General features: G+C 39.6%; 1 pseudogene; it reads left to right on the top strand.

The window, feature by feature from the left end:
- Positions 1 to 1,663: 1,663 nt before the first annotated feature.
- LOC112166937 lies at positions 1,664 to 6,097 on the top strand (annotated as a pseudogene).
- The last annotated feature ends 8,852 nt before the right edge of the window (positions 6,098 to 14,949 follow it).

The following is a 14,949-nucleotide window of genomic DNA, read 5'->3' as shown; positions in this document are numbered from 1 at the left end:
CAAAACCGAAACTGAGGAAGACCCATAACGTCACTATTACAAAAGGACAAAATAAAAGAAGGAGGCACATCCCACCACACCAACTGAGTTAACGACGTACCATGATTAGCCAATGCATCTGCAACTTTATTCCCTTCACGAAAAATATGAGAAGAGCTAAATATCATATTTGAGATGCAAATTAAACAATTAAGCCAACGAACACGAAGTTGCCAAGGTACAAGCAAAGGAGAGTGCAAGTAGTCTAGCACAAGTGATGAGTCAACCTCCAACCACATGTGTTTCCAATCATGAACCCAAGCAAGCTCAATAGCCATTATCACTGCCAAAACTTCCGCCACTATAGAACTAGGAATGTCAATGTTGGAAGAAAAAGCACCCAGAACATGACCATTACAGTCACGAAATACCGCACCAAAACCTCCAATACCCTCTGCATGCTTCCAAGCACTATCTGAGTTAATCTTCACCCATCCAATGATCGGAGGATGCCAAACAACCTCAATTAGTCTAGGGGCTCTCCGCAACCTACACTCTGCTCCAAAACACTTTAATATTCAAAGATCTTGAACTGAATTACTCATTGGACCCCTTGCAAGCCGACTAGCTGATGTAGGACGAGAATGGACCCAGTTTAACAGAAAAATCATAAAAGTAAAGAAGCGGCGGAGAATCAAGAAGAGTGATTGGAAAATAGGTAACTCACGTATAATGAGATTACTAGCCGCTGTAATATTCAAGAAGATTTGGTTTGGTTTTGGACTTTTCGGGTTACTCGTACAAAAAGACAGGTTTTGATTCACAATCAGATTTGATCAACTTTTGGCCAGAATGTCCGTTTGAGACGCATGATACCTTTCCAGAATGGGAATGACGAAATCTTCAAGACTCACTTTGGTGAGCCCTATCAGATTTAGGCCAAAATGTATCGTCTTAATTATCCGATTCGTGATTTAATATTTTTAGGCTAGTTTTACATTCTTTTTATTTTAGGTTTTCTAGTTTATTTTGGATTTGTTTTGTTTTAATTCGTGGGCTTTAGGGTTTCATTGTTAGTTGCCCTAGGGTTTCTTTTCCCATATATAACCAACCTTAAATGGCTGCAGAACTATCTTTTATCATATTATCAATCAAAATTGAGAGTTTTCTCTTTTATCTCTGGTGGACTCCAGAACCCTTTTGTTAGGTTTATTGTTGGTAAACCTAGTTATCAATCCGACTGCGTCAGGTGGTATCAGAGCAGGTCTTCCCTGTCTCTTTTATTTGCCTTAGTAGCAATGGGTGAAGTTACGAAATCAGATATTGAAGCTCTTACAATAGCGTTTCTGCTGCCATCAATTCCATGAATAATCAGATTGGAGAAATTCGTGGATTGTTGGGTGAGAGGAACAACAACAACAATAATAATCGGAATAGAGGCGGGGAAGGAGGCTAGCGAATTAGGGCTCCACGTGGTGAAGTTGTTGTTAATCCTTTAGAGTCTGAGTCTGAAGAAGAAATTGTGCAACATGAACACCAAGGACAAGCTGACCAGGATTACAAAGTCAAGGCTGAGATTCCTTTCTTTTCAGGCAACTTGGGTGTAGAAGATTTTCTGGATTGGCAGGTTGAAGTGGATAGATTCTTTGAGATTATAGAGGTTCCAAAATACAAGCAAGCTAAGATGGTTTCTCGGAAGCTGAAAAAAGATGCTGCTTATTGGTGGGATCAATTGCAGAGTTCTCGTCAGAGGCAAGGAAAAGAGCGTGTTCGAACATGGAGAAAGATGAAAGGTCTTCTTAACGAAAAATTTTTGCCTAGAGACTTTTCAATTAAGAATTACCCTCCTAAGGTTTTTGAGAATAAGTTAAAGTCCAAAGGGTTTTCTTTGCCTGTTGAGATTAATAGTTTAATTGAAGAAAAGCCAGAAGAATTTCTAATGGAAGAAACTCCACAAGAATTCATGGATGAAGACCAAGAAGAGGTTAAAGATGAAATTGCTTATGTAGACATCGTTATTAATAATGAAGAAGTCTTGGAGCCTGAAATAAACCATTCAGAATCCGATGTCATTCAAGAATGCAACTTTAAGATCCGAGAAGAATCTACTAAGGTTGCCTATGACAGCCAAATTTCATATGGCAGACTCATCTATGGTGTTGGCTTCATGATTGTGCCATCAAAATTTGCAGAGGATCAGGCCAATAATCTACAGGTGCAATTGTATATTTTTTTCTCAAGTCTTTTGTCTACCTATTCTTGTCCTTTATTCAAGAGGAAGTCGAGGACGAGTTCTTTCATAGTGGAGGAGAATGATGTAGGACGAGAATGGACCCAATTTAGCCGAAAAACCATAAAAGTAAAGAAGCGGCGGAGAATCAGATTACTAGCCGCTGGAATATTCAAGAAGATTTGGTTTTGGACTTTTCGGGTTACTCGTACAAAAAGACAGGTTTTGATTCACAATCAGATTTGATCAACTTTTGACCAGAATGTCCGTTTAAGACGCATGATACCTTTCCAGAATGGGAATGACGAAATCTTCAAGACTCACTTTAGTGAGCCCTATCAAATTTAGCCAAAATGTATCGTCTTAATTATCCGATTCGTGATTTAATATTTTTAGGCTAGTTTTACATTCTTTTTATTTTAGGTTTTCTAGTTTATTTTGGATTTGTTTTGTTTTAATCCGTGGGCTTTAGGGTTTCATTGTTAGTTGCCCTAGGGTTTCTTTTCCCATATATAAGCAACCTTAAACGGCTGCAGAACTATCTTTTATCATATTATCAATCAAAATTGAGAGTTTTCTCTTTTATCTCTGGTGGACTCCAGAACCCTTTTGTTAGGTTTATTGCTGGTAAACCTAGTTATCAATCTGACTGCGTCACTAGCCGCTCTAACATGACCCGAAATGAGTTGACAAATTGAAGTAGTCTGCAAGCAGGTTGTATTTGTTTAGTCTCTTGCTTGCATTATGGCCCCTCTCCTCTCTTTTTTTTTTTTTTTCTCTTTCTGTAGTGTCTCCCACTTCTCTCTCTCCCATTAAAATCTACGATGGCCTTGAAGGCCTGCCCGAATTTGTTATATTAGAGGAACTGTTACTCAACATGGTCATTATGGATGAGAAGGCCGATATGGGCGGGAATGAAATAAGTGCAGATTATGCTTTTTATGTATGTTCATTCCTGCTAATAGTTATGCATCACATGCATTACTCGACTCTTCACATATATTCAGTTTACGTGGTGAACCTGTTATTGGCTTCTCTGGTTGTAATTTGTTTGTTCTATTTTTGAATTCCAGATAGCTTGAACCACTGACTGCAGGGTTGCCAACCTGGTTTGCATTTGAAAACCTGAGGAATGGAAATGTACAAGTTAATATTTACTTGTGCCACCTGGTCATTAGATGGTGAGGAACTGATACCATCAGTTGGTGCAGAGTGCTGCTTGAACCAGAAATCTGAGAGTTTGAATAAAAAAGAAAAAGGAGAAGAGAAATCAATCATAATTCAAAGTACAAGATTAGAGACAGCAGAATTAGTCGGAATGTAATGTAGTTCTCAAGGGACAATATCAATGTTCCCCTTTGGAAGAAAAGAAACAACTGGAAATATTAAAGACATGAAATTTCTTTTTACTTTTACGAAGCTGCTTATTTCTTCTTCACCATGTCTATTTGAATTATACAATTGGATTATAGTAGTGTTACTGGAATAGTTCCCAAGCTCTGCCCATTCTTATGCCACAACAATACCTTCTTCTCTTCTTATCTTCATGCCTTTGGATTGAACTCGTTTCTCTCCTCCGTACTCAGCATTGCTGCCTAGAAGGAACTTAATCCATTGACATGGAGCTAACAAGTGCCTCTTTTTGGTGAGTGAATTTGATGTCTCTTTCTTGTTGGACTTCTTAACAAAGTGAAGAAAAAAAAATAGTAGAGAATCTCGACTGGCTCAGACTGAAATGGACCCAACAAAATATAGGCTTTTCGAACACTATGACGCTCATTCACTGGATATTTCCATATGGGACAACGTAATCTAGGATCACATTCAAGAGCATTGATATTATTTGGTGGCTCTAAAGGTTGGGAATTGACCACTGGAGACTCTAAAAGTTGCGGTTGATCATCAAAATTTTGTGAGGATATGGAAGGACTAGAACTCACATTTGTGCATGAAGATGAAATATTAGTTCTTTGAAACCATGTAGTAATTTTTTTTGATAGCTTCTGTTTCGGCTCATGATTTGACATTTTAGTGTAACACCTATAAATTAATTAATTAACTAGCTTATATTAGATATATGAGAGCAATGCCATTATGCCAATACAATTATAATTCATATATGTAACACCTAAAATTACAATTATGAGAGCAATGCCATTATTATATCAATACATTTATCAAAATAGCAAGATTTAAATATTTAATGACGGTATTACCTTTATTTTTTTTTTTTCAAGCTTTCTCAAAGGAATCGTGGCCCTCTGCTTCTGAGTTTTGAGGCCTTCTTCTCATTGACCTCAGTGACCGAGTGCAACTGATAGTCTGATACAATCATGAATCATACAAAGTTACAAACTGCAATTGAAGAAGAAATCAACATTAAATGGAAATCAAGTTATCAAACCCATTTCTAACTACTTAATAAGTATCATTACCTTAATTAAAATGAACATCAAGATCAAAAGAAAATTGAACCCATTTGACATTTTGACCATTTCAACCATCAAATCAGTTAATCAGTATCATTATCTTTGTTAAAATTACCATCAAGAATTCAAGATCAAATGGAAATCGAATTGCAATATTCTTAAGCTTTTTTTTTTTTTTTTGTTGAGAAGTTCTTAAGCTTTTGTTTTCATTTGTTTGTTGTAATTGTTTATTTTGATTCGGGTTGCAATTTTCTAGGCACGAGTCAAAGTTCATTCAGAAAATTGTGAAAGTGATTGAGGAGAAATTATGTCGCCCAGCATTGAGTGTTGCCTCTCATCTGATTGGAATTCATTCTTGAGTCGAAAATATTGATTCATGGTTACAAGATGGATCATCTGGTGTTGGGTTATATCTACTTTATGGCATTCGTGGAATAGGAAAGACAACCATTGCACAAGTTGTTTATAATCTAAATTTTAGAAGATTTGAAGGAAGCAGTTTCCTTGAAAATATCAGAGAAACTTCACAAGGAACCATTGGCTTAGTTCAACTCCAGAGACAACTTTTTCTGATATTTTGGGTGGCAGAAAAGTGAAAATACAGAGTGTTAGTCAGGGAATTAATTAGTAAGATTAGAGATGCCATAAGCTCTAAAAAAGTTCTTATTGTTCTTGAAGATGTGGATCATATGAGCCAATTCAATGCAATACTTGGGATGCGAGATTCGTTTCATCCGGGAATTAAAATTATTGTAACAACTAGGTATGTGGGGATTCTAGAGGCTTGTCAAGCTGATAAGCTGAATAATGTTCGACCTTTAAATAGTGTTCAATCATTGGAGTTGTTTAGTAGGCATGCTTTCGGAGAGGACCATCCCACTGAAGATTACAGGGAACTTTCACAATCAGTAGTACGCCACAGTGGTGGACTTCCATTAGCTCTTCAAACCTTGGGTTCCTCTCTCTGGGAGAAGTATAGATGTATGCATGGGAAAGTCATTAAAGAAATTGAGAACTATTCCAAACGATGAAATCCTAAATCAGCTGAGAATAAGCTACGACTTTTTACAAGATAAGCATGACAAAGATTTATTCCTCCATATTGCATGTTTCTTTATTGGAAAGGGCAAGGATGTCATCGTCAGGATACTAGATGAATGCGAGTTCTACACAATTGTTGGCATTCAAAATCTCATTGATAGGTGCTTGGTAACTTTAGACGAGAATAATGTAGTCAAGATGCATCAAATGATTCGTGACATGGGAAGAGAAATTGTTCGCCTAGAATCAAAGTATCCAGAGGAACGTAGTAGATTATGGCATCATAAGGATTCATTCAATGTACTAAAAGAAAAGAGTGTAAGAAACATGCTCCTCTTGTTACGTGCATGCTTTTTCTTGTTCTGCATAGTGCTAATACCTTACTAAATGCTTCTTTTCTATCTTTTATCAGGGTTAAAAAAAAATTTGAAGGTTTAGCTCTGGACATGCAAATGTACCTTGCGGACGCTCCTTCAAGCAATTCAAACAAGGTAACTCTCGAAACCAATGCATCTACCAGGGTGCGCAGGCTAAGATTACTCCAGCTTAGTCATGTACAACTCAATGGATGTTATGAAGAATTTCCTGATGGATTGAGATGGTTGTGTTGGGTTGAATTTCCGTTGGAGTCTATGCCCTTTGATTTTCCTTTGGAGAGCCTGGTTGTTCTTGAAATGCAGTATAGCAGCTTGAGGCAATTTTGGAAGGGAACAAAAGTAAGTTGCTATAAATTTCTGCAGGCTTTTTTATTTTGTGTTTCTATATTATTTCAATGGGTAATTATCACAAATGGTACCTGAACTTATCATTTATCTTATTGATGGTATCTGAATTTATCCTCTATCTTATCGATGGTACCTGAACTTCAATTTTGATCATAACCAATACCTGAACTTTTTGATTTTATTTTAAATGGCACCTATCACTAACTTCCATTAATGTTTCGTTAAAAACTGACATGTGTCAAACATGTAACTCATTTTTCAAGGATAAATTTGTAAAATGACTCTTTTTTTTTGTAATATCACTTATTTTCACTTATATTATGACTATAAAAAATGAGACTATCAAAAGAAAAAACATTCAACTTCAATTAAAAATATGAATGAAAGGAAAACAAAAAATTATGAAATTAAATTACGAATAAAATAGATTAAATTAAATGAATTGTACAAACCATGGTTTTATACGAATAAAATAATTAAATTACATGAATTGTATAGTTAAGAGAGAAAAATAAAGAAAGAATAAAAAAAAAAAAAAATCTCTCTCATTCATCATCCTCTTTGAAACAGATCAAATCTAAAATCAGCTACCCATCATTGTTCTTCTGCCATTGCAGCTGTACGGAGCGGTGGGGTGGTGGAATTAATGCTATCGGAGACCTTTTGTTTTACTATTATATCTTTTCCCAATACAAAATAACGTGCAATTAATATCAATGCTCAGCTCTTATTTGCTTCTAGACTAAAAATGCTTGAATAGCGCCCCCCCCCCCCCCCCCCCCCCCCCCCCCAAAAAAAAAAAGGAGTTGAATCAATGAAAAAAGTGACAGTTTTGAGTTGTCTTTTATTTCTGTTACAAGAATGGTCTTGCATTTCATTTGCTATTGTTTACATTTCAATAATCAGCATTACAGTGATCATGGACTTGGTAGATTGCAGGTGGTACACCCAACTAGATAGCAACTATAGTGACAAACAGTCTCTACATGCATCTATTGATCTCCTTGAAAATGATGAAATCTTTCTTCCCACAAAGATCTACGGTTTCATGGGCTTATGGCTCAAGGAAAGTGACTGACATTCACCCTGTTTTCATGAGCATACCAATAGAGGTTTGAGTAGCTGGAAAGGAAAACTAATATCAAATCAAGTAGGTAGATATTGAAGGATGTCGACATAGTGTGCCTCTACAAACTAGGGTTTAGGATTGTAATAGGAAAGTGTTATAGGTATTCAATTGTATTCGGATTCTCTTACCTTTTGTATACCTTGTAACTCCCTATATAAGGGCTCCTATTATCAATAATAAACACACAATTCTATTCTCCTACAACACGTTATCAGCACGAGTTCTAACCCTAGTCGAAAAAAAAAGAAAAAACCTTAAAAACCCTAAACATCAAAATCTGCCGCAGCCTCCCTGCCTCAGCTTTCCTGCCGAGCCTGCAACCCTCCCCTGCAGCCTCCTGCTGCATCCTGCACACCACGCTGCTGCTCCCTGCACACCTGCGCATCAGTCCACGCACCAGCCCGCACGCACCTGCTAGCCCAACAGCCCCTGCTGTTGAACCTTGCTGCTGCCGTACCTTTTGCCGCGCAGCCCATCAGCCTCGCAGACCTGCAGCCGAGCAGCCCAGTAGCCCAGCAACCTCGCAGCCCCGCAAGCAACAAGCACTGCAGCCCCCTGCACACCCGCCCAACACCAGGCCTCCACAGTGCCGACCCTATCTCGACCCGCCTGCAGCACCGACCCTATCTCGACCCGCCTGCAGCACCGACCCGATCTCGACCCGCCTGCAGCAGCCCACTCCAGCGCCTCGCGCCTCCCCGTCTGCCAGCGCCCTGCGGCCGCATCTGCAAACCACCCATCGCTGTAGACCAGAAGAAGACGACGCAGCAGAGAACAGAGGAAAGAAAGTAAGCAAGAAGAAGAAGACCGAAAGAAAAAAAGAAGAAAAGGAAAGGGGACCCGGCCGGCCCAGAAAAAAAAAAAAAAAAAAAAGAAAAAAAAACAACAGCCCAGAAAAAAAAAAAAACACGCCTGCTCCAACACGCGTGTGTCCTCAAGCTAAGAACAATCACGTAAGTTTTTATAATTAAGGTTGCTGCTTTCTTGTATTTAAATTCCTTTTATTTTCTGCAAATATTGGAATATATGTTGCCAAATGATTTTGATATTTAACAAAGCGGAATTGTGGGGATTCACTCTTAACGAACTAAGAGTGTTCATAATTAAACGAACTAAGAGTGTTCATGTGAACTAAGAGCGTTCACAATGCTTGGACTAAGAGCGTCCGTAAGCATCAAATTGTGACCATATTAAAACATTATTGTTTGGTCTAATCCAAAAGAGATTCTTGGAAATTGATTTCTTGGTAGCATAGCTCGGAAATCTCATTATTTTAGTTTTCGTGGAAGTTTAACTCCGAAACTAATATATTTTCTCTTCTTATTTTCAGGATGTCGAATGAACCTAGACTCGACTTTCCCATGCTTGACTCAACAGGCTCGGATTACCACAGTTGGGTAACCGATGTTGAGAATCATCTCACTTCCAAGGGAATATTACCCATAATCTAGGCACCTAACCCGGATCTTGTGTTCAACCGAACATCTACAAAGCATGCTCAAGCAGTTATCTTGATGCAACGCCATATGGACAAGGCACTCAGATTGGAGTATATGTCGATCAAGGATGCAAGAGAGCTATGGGTAGCGCTAGAAGAGCGCTTTGGCAATGTCCAAGATTCCCTCCTCCCTAACTTGAAGGTTCAATGGAACAATCTGTGCCTTGCTTACTTCAAGTCTGTTACTGAATATAATTCAGAGGCTCTTCGCTTACAATCCATGTTGAGATTCTGTGGACAACCTGTCACAGAGCAAGAGCTAATTGAGAAGACTCTCTGCACCTTCCCCATTTCAGCCATTGTGGTATCAAAGCAATACCGTACTAAAGTCATTGCTGGACGGATCACGAGGTTTCATCAGCTTATCAATATCATATCTGTAGCTGAGAAACATGATAACATCCTCGTGAGGAATTATAATTCAAGGCCCATTGGAACTAAGAGCGTTCATGAGGCGAATTATAATGCACCCAAAAGAGGGCGCAAAGAGCGGAACCCTAGGAATAAGGGACATGAGGGACGTATGGGTCCATATAACCGCCCTAATCAGGAAGGAAACCGCAAGTTTGGAGCGGATACACGTGGTGGCAATGCCACACGTGGGAGAGGGGCTTGTGGCAACCCTATCCGTGGTAATGGAGCCATAGCTCGTGGTGGTGGTGCCATGGGTCGTGGTGGTGGTGCCATGGGTCATGGTGGAGGCACAAATCCTCCTAGGGAACGCCCACAATGTGCACAACGTGCACCTCAATTGAAGGGAGGCAACCACAATGATATGTGTCATCGATGTGGATCTAGTGAGCATTGGTTCAAGCAATGCAAGACAAGCGAGCAACTAGCTTCAAGATACAGGGCATACAGGGACCTGAGGGAGCAAGAAGTGTACCTTGCAGAAGAAGAAGAAAATGGTGGAGACGTTAATCTCACCATGGAGGACTTCAAAGCTGAAGATGAAGTGCACAAGGATGCTGTAGACTTTGATTAGAAATAGTCCTCTTTATTTTTCAAGAATCATGTAATAGTCAATAAATGACAATTGTATTAACTCTTTCTTATGTGGCGTACCCAATAAAATATGATGTCTAGGAAAGTCATTGAGATAATTGGTACTTAAGCGAGCCTCGCTCCACCAACCTCTCTCTCTACTTTCCTGGTCATATTCGATTGGAGTTGCCAAATGAATAGAGTGACTACAATGTGTCTCAGTTTGATTTTCTTTATTTTGGATTAGACCCTTTTGGACCATTTGATGTAATCATTGGCTACATTTATTAATAAAGTATCGTATTATTCAATGTCATGGACATGTTTTTAATTTCGAACTTTATTATTTCTCAGTATGTTTCCTGCAGAGTTGGAATGCCTTGTTGATAGTGGCACCACACATACTATATTGCGACATAGGCAACTATTTCTATGCATGACGCCTAGTCAATCTTCTGTGACTACGATGGCTGGACCATCACAATTGATTCATGGTCGAGGACCAGCTCAATTTATGTTGCCAAATGGCACAAGTATTAATGTCACCGAAGCTCTATATGCTCCTAGGGCTGGAAAGACCCTATTGAGTTTTAAAGATATAAGAGCCAATGGTTTTCATGTGGAAACACATTGTGAGAATGGACAAGAGTTCCTTAGCATCACCTCTAATGACTACGGACATAAACGAGTATTGGAGAAACTTATGTGTCGCTCTAGTGGGTTGTATGCAACCACTATTCGAGTCATTGAATCCAACTATATCATGAGAGATGACTTATGGGATTCTGACACATATAGGCTTTGGCACGATCGTCTGGGATACCCAGGTCGTGATATGATAATCCGTATACTAAAGACTTCACACGGACATCCATTTTTCAAAACGAAAAGAAGTCAGAACAAAAATTAGGTCTAAGGTAGGGCCAGAGCCGCCTACCCCTTGCGGCCCAACAGTGGTATTGACACCACTAATGCCTCCTTGGTTCCTTTCTCTACTTCTAAAGTCAATTGTGACTTCGTGGCTCAACCGGATTCTTCCATGGTTGCTTCTAAAGCCCATCTTTCGTTTTGCAAAGCCTGCTCTTTAGCAAAATTAGGATCGAGACCATCCTATGCAAAGGACACTAAACAAAATATTCCATTCTTGCAACGAATCCAAGGTAATATTTATGGACTTATCCAACCAACTTGCGGACCATTTAGATATTTTATGGTGTTGGTTGATGCATCGACACGTTGGTCACATGTCATGCTTTTGTCCACCAGAAATGCTGCATTTGCTAAACTCCTAGCACGAATCATTAAGTTAAGGGCTCACCACCCTGATCATCCCATTAAGTCAATTCGTCTTGACAATGCTGGAGAGTTTACATCAAAAACTTTTGATGACTATTGCATGTCCATTGGGATTGAGGTTGAACACCCTGTTCCTCACATTCACACCCAAAATGGTCTCGCAGAAGCCACCATTAAAAGACTTCAAATGGTTGCTAGAGCATTGGTTATGAGAACCAATCTCCCTGTTTCTGCTTGGGGCTATGCAATATTGCATGCAGCTGTGCTTATTCGTCTGAGGCCTACTGCCACTCAACCCTTTTCTGCATCCCAGATGGTTACTGGGTATGAGCCTAATGTCTCACACTTACGCATATTTGGGTGTGCTGTTTATGTGCCAATTGCGCTACCACAGCGCACCAAAATAGGTCCTCAAAGACGATTGGGCATTTATGTTGGATATGACTCTCCAACCATTATCCGCTATTTGGAACCCTTGACAGGCGATCAATTTACCGCAAGATTTGCGGATTGTCACTTTGATGAGACAGTCTTCCCGTCGTTAGGGGGAGATAAGAACAATAATGTTCAACAAGAACGACATGAATTGTCGTGGTGTGTCCCCACTTTGTCTCATCTTGATCCCCAAACCGTACAGTCCGAAATTAAAGTGCGGAAAATTCTCGATCTTCAGAACGTAGCAGACTCTATGCGTGACGTGTTTTCTGATATCGCTAAAGTGACAAGATCACATATACCTGCTGCAAACGTGCATGCAAGGATTGATGTCCCTAAAAATAGTGGACATGGCGCCACCTCTAAGCGTATTGAGCATGGCACTGCCACCACTAATGGTGATGGCAATGTGGCTCAGGCCAGGCTCCCAGCAAGGAAATGTGGGAGGCCCAAAGGTTCGATGGATTCTCGCCCGAGGAAGAAAGCGAGTTTGGCACAAAGAGATCCATTAATCATCGACATAAATAACTCATCTCATGAAGATATTCCAGATTATGGTTATGTCCAAGAGACATCATTAGGGGACACTTCAATGTCATAACCAATTCCAGAGAATAGAGAGATCTCCATGAATTACACTAGTGTACATGAGACGTTGAGTCAAGACTCTATTATCCTTGATGACGTGTTTGCATATTCTATCGCTCAAGGAATTATAGAACATGATGATATCAAACCTCGCTCCATTGAAGAATGTCAACGAAGAGCAGATTGGCCTAAATGGAAAAATGTGATCCAGGTTGAATTGGATTCACTAACAAAGAGACAAGTATTTGGGCCTATAACGCTGACACCCCCAAGTATAAAGCCTGTTGGCCATAAATGGGTCTTTGTTAGAAAGCGTAATGAGAAAAATGAGGTTGTTAGATACAAAGCCCGCCTTGTGGCGCAAGGTTTCACACAACGCCCTGGAATCGACTACGAGGAAACATACTCTCCCGTAATGGACGTTATAACGTTCCGCTACCTTGTCAGTTTGGTAGTTTCCGAAAAACTTGACATGCAGCTTATGGATGTGGTTACAACATATCTCTATGGGGATCTAGATTCAGAGATATATATATATATATATATATATATATATATATATATGAAGGTTCCAGATGGACTTCAATTACCCAAATCAAGTGGCTCTAAACCACGGAGCGCGTTTTCAATAAGATTGAGACGCTCACTATATAGATTGAAACAATCAGGACGGATGTGGTATAACCGTCTAAGTGACTACTTGATTGGGAAGGGATATGTCAATGATGAAATATGCCCATGCGTGTTTATAAAGAAGACAAGTTCCGGATTTGCAATTATAGCAGTTTATGTCTATGACATGAACCTAATTGGAACTCTAGATGAGTTAAAGGAAACTGCTAAGTACTTGAAATCCGAATTTGAGATGAAAGATCTTGGGAAAACACGGTTTTGTCTCGGACTGGAAATCGAGCACCGTAGTGATGGGATTATGATCCACCAGTCAGTGTATACTCAAAAATTATTAAGGCGCTTTAATGAAGATAAAGCAAAGCCTGTGAGTACTCCCATGATCGGTCGTAGTCTTGAGCCTGAAAAAGATCCGTTTCATCCAAGGTATAAGGATGAAGACCTATTAGAGGCTGAAGTTCCCTATCTAAGTGCAATAGGCGCATTATTGTACTTAGCTCAATGCACAAGACCGGATATCTCATTCGCAGTGAACTTGTTAGCCCGACATAGTTCTGCGCCAACACGCCACCATTGGATTGGCATAAAGACAATCTTTCGATACCTGAGAGGTACGATTGATATGGGCTTGTTTTATCCTTACAGAGAGAAGAGAAATAACGGAAGTGTGAGATCGGACTCCACAAGGCAAAACGCCACATTCCGTGCTCCTCCTCCCCTCCATCAAAATAACAACGATGTCTTGATGGGTTTTGCTGATGCAGGGTATCTCTCTAACCCTCACAAAGGTCGCTCCCAAACGGGTTATGTCTTTACCATGGGAAGCACTGCGATATCTTGAAGGTCTACAAAGCAGACCCTTGTTCCTACTTCCTCAAATCATGCAGAGATTATTGCTCTACATGAAGCCGTGCGAGAATGCATATGGCTAAGGTCTGTAGTTAGACACATACGAGGAACTTGTGGTTTGAAGTCTACCACAAATGAACCTACATGTATTTATGAAGATAATGCAGCTTGTATTGAGCAAATGAAATTAGGTTTCATCAAGGGCGACAACACCAAGCATATATCGCCAAAGTTCTTTTACAATCAGCAACAACAGGCACTTCTAAATATTGAAGTGAACTAGATCCGATCAGAGGATAATGTAGCAGACTTATTTACTAAGTCGTTACCTAAATCCACCTTCGAGAAACATGTGAAGAGCATCGGATTGAGAAAGTTATCCGAACTCCCATGATTGTAGCAATCAGGGGGAGATATTGACATCAGGGGGAGGCATGATGTCTACATGTTCGATCTCGAAGAGTGAAGGACGTGTTGTGCTCTTTTTGTCCTTCGACCAGGGTTATTTTTGTCCCACAGGGTTTTTGTTACCTAGCTAGCTTTTTAACGAGGCAACAATCAAAGTGTCATCACCAAGTTTGAGCGGCACAAGGGAGAGTGTTGAAGGATGTCGACATAGTGTGCCTCTACAAACTAGGGTTTAGGATTGTAATAGGAAAGTGTTATAGGTATTCAATTGTATTCGGATTCTCTTACCTTTTGTATACCTTGTAACTCCCTATATAAGACAATTCTATTTTCCTACAACAGTAGACATATTCTTACAGCTGAAATTAGCAGGTATACTGACTTCTTATTTTTATAAGATCGAAGCACCAATACTGTCTTATTAACTATAGACTGCATAAAGTTTCTTTCTTTACCTATACAATAGAGGACAACAACATACTACGAGGTATTCATATATTTTCTAACTTGATAAATATTAAATCTTTAACCATCACACACTCCAAGTCTTCACAGAAGCTCAAATATTTCCCAAGAGCAAGCACACATCAAAAGTTCAAAACTATTGACAGGAAGAGAAGCTGGGTATATGGCATTAGTGCATTACCAGTTTTCTGTCTAAGGCACTACGGAAGGAACATTGTCTGAAGCCCATGCAATGACATGAAGGAAAGAGACAGGCGGTAATT

This window comes from Rosa chinensis, chromosome 1 (genome assembly GCF_002994745.2).
Source record: "Rosa chinensis cultivar Old Blush chromosome 1, RchiOBHm-V2, whole genome shotgun sequence".
In the NCBI taxonomy this organism is placed as follows: domain Eukaryota; kingdom Viridiplantae; phylum Streptophyta; class Magnoliopsida; order Rosales; family Rosaceae; genus Rosa; species Rosa chinensis.
The sequence above is the reverse complement of the archived record's forward strand: the minus strand, read 5'-3'. Positions and strand labels throughout refer to the sequence as shown.